The sequence below is a fragment of the Microplitis demolitor genome, chromosome 2 (assembly GCF_026212275.2).
Source record: "Microplitis demolitor isolate Queensland-Clemson2020A chromosome 2, iyMicDemo2.1a, whole genome shotgun sequence".
In the NCBI taxonomy this organism is placed as follows: domain Eukaryota; kingdom Metazoa; phylum Arthropoda; class Insecta; order Hymenoptera; family Braconidae; genus Microplitis; species Microplitis demolitor.
The window spans coordinates 8147036-8152553 of record NC_068546.1 but is presented as its reverse complement, the minus strand read 5'-3'; the positions used below and the strand labels follow the sequence as shown (position 1 = coordinate 8152553).

General features: G+C 28.4%; 1 long non-coding RNA gene across 2 annotated transcripts; it reads left to right on the top strand.

The window, feature by feature from the left end:
• Window positions 1–1954: 1954 nt before the first annotated feature.
• On the top strand, window positions 1955–5518 carry LOC103572274 (uncharacterized). 2 transcript variants are annotated; one of them, XR_008403352.1, is made up of 4 exons: window positions 1955–2290; window positions 2620–2843; window positions 2907–3175; window positions 3297–5518. It is a non-coding gene; the product is annotated as an uncharacterized LOC103572274 (long non-coding RNA). The 2 variants fall into 2 exon arrangements; XR_001345255.2 differs by having other exon boundaries at window positions 2907–5518.

Sequence of the window (5518 nt, the reverse complement as noted above, 5' to 3'; positions counted from 1 at the left end):
GAAACACTCTGGAAACACGGTGGGATCACGGTGGGTTTTTTTATCATGTTATCACCATGATTCCACGGTGGTTACACGGTGTACCCACCGTGATTCCACGTACACTTCGTAATCACCGTGGATACACCGTGGAATCTCGGTGAATACACCGTGGAATCACGGTGAGTACACCGTGTAACCATCGTGGAAACACTGTGTAACCACCGTGTATACACGGTGATAAAATGGCACAAACCCACCCTGTAATCACTCTGGATCCACCATGATTCCACCATGTTTCCACTCCCAGGGTGTTTCCAGGCTGATTCAAAACCGTCAGGGTTACTTGGTTTGAGAATTAGATTTATTGTGTGAAAAAAATGTACTTTTGAACCAAGCATATACAAATCTTGATTTAAGAATCTTGAAGCTTCTTGAGCCAAGAAATAAATTCTTGAATAAAAAAAATGAAATTTTTCAAACTCGTATTCTTGGTTCAAGAATATTTCACTCGAATCAAGTTAATTTTTTTTGATGATCCAAAAGATTCTCATAAATTCCCATAGAGACTTTATAAGAATGAATGAGTTCTATTAGAAGTGCTATAGTTAAGTATAGGGCCTTATACATACAGCTATAACAATCTATCGGATTTTTTAAGCAGGGAACCCTTTTTATACAGGGATAACTTTCATGCACGAATGAATAAACAGTATTCAATATTTGAGATTTTTTGAAAATTTGAGATTTTTTAAAATTAAAATTTTTTTTCCGAAAATTTGTATTTTTTTTAATGTTGTAACTGATAAAAAATTGTTGTTGAAAGTTTTAATGTTTTTGTCAAATACGAATTTTTTTCAATGTTTGAATTTTTTTTTTATTTATTAATATTTCTGTGGGTTATTGAAGTGACTCCCACATTTTTGTCTAATTTTATATTTTTATGATAATATAGGAACCATTCCCATAATATTATACGAATAGTTTCTATCAAAGTATGGGAACTATTTCAATAGCATTATGAGAATCATTCCTAAAATATTATGGGAATGATTCCTAGAATATATAGGGTTTATTCCCATATATAATAGGAATCATTTCGATAATTTTATAGAAACCATTCCTATAATGTTATAGGTAGCATTCCCATAAGTATACGAACTACTCCGATAATTATGTGATAAATTTCTATAATCATAGCAACTGCCCCCATAACATATGGTCGTAGTTCCTATAATGGTATAGGAAAAAATGTCACAGAATTATGGGAACCGTTTCTATAGTTTTTTTTTCCATGTAGAGAGAAAGAAATAGTGATCATTTTTAATTTCAGATAATGCAGATAACAATGATAATTATGAAAGGTTGTTGATTTTTTTAGAAATTGATGTTCATGATCTTTGAAGTTGGGTAAAACTTATAATAAAAAATGTTTTATAAGTAATTTTTAAAATTAATACCACTTTATTTTTGTCTTTTGATCTATAAACAAAAAAAAAGTGGTATTAATCACATCGATGTATAAAATTAACGTATTTGTATTTTACAATATTCTATACAATAATAAATTAAAAATATAAAAAATATTTTCTTTGTACTAATAATTTTTTACTTTGATCCAAAATGTTACCGTACTCTCAATGCATGTCATCGGCCTTGTAAAATTATCAGCCGTTAGATTCAAATATAAATATTCATTAAAAATCTTCTACTTAGATAGAAAAGTAATATTGAAAAAATGATTAATAAAAGAGTGTAAGTAATTCCTCGTAAGAAAAATATTTTTTAGTATTTCAATTTTCTTTATCGAAACTACATCAGTAGATAATTCATAAATATGAATATAAAAAAAACCTGTTAGAAGAATTGAAATCGCACCTCTGATTCGACTAGAGGATATTTCTGAACGCAGGAGTTGAATATTTCTCCTTCAGAGTGTGTTTCTGAACACGCCCATATAGTCAACACTACATGAGAAGCTAAGCAGCTAAAATAAAGGAAATAAATACAATCACAGCAGTAAGTTGTACGTGGCCCAATAGGGACGATAACCAAAAAGAAAAAAAAATACATATAGTCAATCAATTATATTTAACCTTAATGCATTCATGGTATTTTTTGTTTATATCACATTTATTTTGAGTTGAATAAACAATCAGTAAGTCACAAGTACTGAAAATGTATCCATGAAAAATTGCAGTAAAAAAAAAAAATATTTTCGTTATGAATAATTAATAAAAATAGAAGTTTCTAATAACATATCAGGAGCATCGATTTATGAAATTAATTATTTATTTATCTTTGTGTAATTGTAAGTATTTCTTTTTTATAGTGTCGTTGATTAGAATTGACAACCAATAAGCTGCCGTTAAAAGAATATAATTATATTTAATTTTAAACCTCTGTTCCGTTTTTAAATAATTATGTGATTTGGAACAAAATAAAATAATAATAAAATCAAAGATCCCTAAGAAAATATAGATATATAACGTACATTTTTAAAAATAATTTCGTATTTGAAGCTATATATATATTTATTTTCGTATTTATTATAAATAATAATTAATTTTATAAATTCATAAAATTTTTTTATTTGTGCACGGTACTTTGAAAAAAATCTCAGAAATTTTTGCTTATTAGAAGAAAGAGCCAACCGGTACACTGTTAAACAAAAAATAGATTCTTTCAAAGAAGTATTTAGTTGATACTATACAGCAGACTACATTCCAAAAAGTAATGTAATTGACACTCAGCAGTCTTAAGACGTGATTAGTAGTCACAACAGAATCAAGATGAGTGCATAAGCCAAAGAAAGCCAGAGGAAAGAAGTAATTAGAAACAGAACTGATGTCATAAAAATGAAGGTAACGTCTGAATGCCAATAGTTTAACGCTGTATAAATAAATAATTAAGGTTTTTTATTTTAGATCAATTAAAAATTACCTTACATGTTGAATTATTAGTTATGGCTCTAATTATTGATCACTATTTCTGCAATGATAACATAAATCGAATACAGTCATTGTTATTCAGAAGTACGACTAAAGTGTGAAATAAATAGATTGAGATATACTTCATTCATTATTTAAAAAATATTTTTTATTTAATATTAATACAACGAGTAATAATTTTCAGCTGTTCTACTTTTAACCAGTCAGGATAACATGAGTCTTATACTTACTGTAGATAAGTAAAAGTATTTTCTGCTGTTTTCTTGTTACATAAATTAATAATATAATTTTCTTATTACAAAATATTAAAAATTTTAACATTAAGGAATTATAATAACAATAATTTGTTTTTAATTTTACTTTCAGATCGATTAGCAAAAATGACATGGAGTTGACTATAATTGCAACGAACAATAACTGAGTATTAAAACTCAAGAACAGTTTTCTAGGATATTCGATATTATGTTATTGTCAAATTGTAAGAGATAAAATTATATTATTTTTATTGTCAAAAGGGAGCGAATCCATCTCGAAGATGATATATATATATATATATATATATATGGTTCATTCTGTGTCAAATCGACAAATGATTGGAATCGACCCCCTCGGATTCGGATAAATTTTGATGGAGAGTTTTGTCTCATAATAAAACGAAGTTCTGCTAGGGGAAATAATTAAAAAAAATTTTTTTAAGAGTTCAATAATAATGTGGTACAATAATTATATTCAATAAAAAAGTTGAAAGAATTATTTGGCCAAAATTAAAAAATTCATATTTAAAAAAAAAAATAAACACCCTCCTGAAAATTTCAGAATTTCTTAAGATATGTTAGAGGTATAATATAAAAAATTTTGAGGCCAAAATTTCACTGCGAACTTAACTTTTTACGATTTTGAAAAATTCAAAATTTTCCGATTGTGGTCATTTTCATAATTTTTTTTCTTTAAAATTTTTTTCTCATACCTCCAAGTGTCCTCTTCCAACGCATCGGCGGTTTTTTTTTAATATATACAGTTGGTTATGAAATATTAAATAAATAAACTCAAAAAACCAGAAAAACAGTGCAATGTTCAATTTTGCAAAACTCTTAAGAAAAATTTTTTCAAATCATTTCCTCTGGCAGAACTTCGTTTTATGATGAGACAAAACTCTCCACCAAAATTTATTCAAATCAGAGGGGGTCAATTCCAACAACCATTTGTTGATTTGACATGGAATGACCAATATATAATTTTTTTCTTCTCGGAAACAGGTTCAAAAGTTTCATTTGGGTATAATAATACGCCTGTCAAAATTCGAGCTCTTACTATTAACATTAAGAGGAGGTTCCGCATTGCACTTTTCTATTTTCCGTATGAATAATATGGGAAATAGTATATTACACACCTAGGGAAGTAAATAAGAAAGCCTCAGATCACATGTAATTGTTGGCCGAGGCGAAGCCGAGGTCAAGAAACATGTGATCTGAGACATTTCTTACTTTACTTCCCTAAGTGTGTAATATACTATTCCCATCTTCTGATTTTCATAACTTGATAATAGGGCTGTACATCTAAACCAGCATGACCGGTTAAAAAGTTAAGTAGCTTACTTAGCTGGCTAGCTCGTCAGCTTAGCTAATTTAACCGGTCAACTTAATTAGCTTGGCTAAGCAGCCAAATGCTTCACCGGTTAATGTATTTCCAATAGATTTTCTAAGATAACTCTTAGCTAATAAGCCATGGGAATTTGAGTTAACCGGTGAAGCCTTTGGCTGCTTAACCAAGCTAATGAAGTTAATCTGTTAAATTAGCTAAGCTGACGAGCGAGCCAGCTAATTAGCCTACTTAACTTTTTTAATCGGTTATGCTGATTTAGATGTGCAGTCCTACTAGCTAACAATTCGCCGTAGGAAAAATCTGCAGACATAATTTTGTTGAGAATTGAATGCTCTACAAGAAACGTAATCTATCATTTTTTTTTTATAAATCCAATTATTCGAAAGTTATTTGAGCGTGAAGTCGAATTTAAATTAAATTTTCAGAATTTTGTCATTTTTTTGGCGAAAGTATCAGATTTATCACAAAATATCACGGCACATTTTTTTTAGACAATTCTATGCCTTACAAATTAATTCCAATAAAGTTTTTTCGAATTCCGCATTGTTTCCTAGTTATTTTCGTTTTTATGCCAAGCTTTTAAAATCGAACAGAAGACTATTTTTTTACGTGCTTGACATTAAAATATAAAGAAGTAGAAAACAATGCGGAATCCGAAAAACTTCATTAGAAATAGTTCTTAGAGAATAAAATTGTCTACAAAGAAGGTTTCATTATATTTTGTAATAAGTCTGATAGTTTCGCCGGAAAAGTTAAAACATCTGAAAATTTAATATAAATTAGACTTCAAGCTTAAATAACTTTAAAAGAATGGATGTATCAAAAAGTGATAAGAGACTTTTTTGGAGAGTGTTCAATTCTAGCGTATTTCACGCCAAATCGAATAATTTAAGAAATTAAAATGTTAGACTTTGTGAAATTTATTTTATGTTTTTGTATCGTTAAAGGAATGATTTAAGTAAATTTTTTTGATAATGTTGGGCATT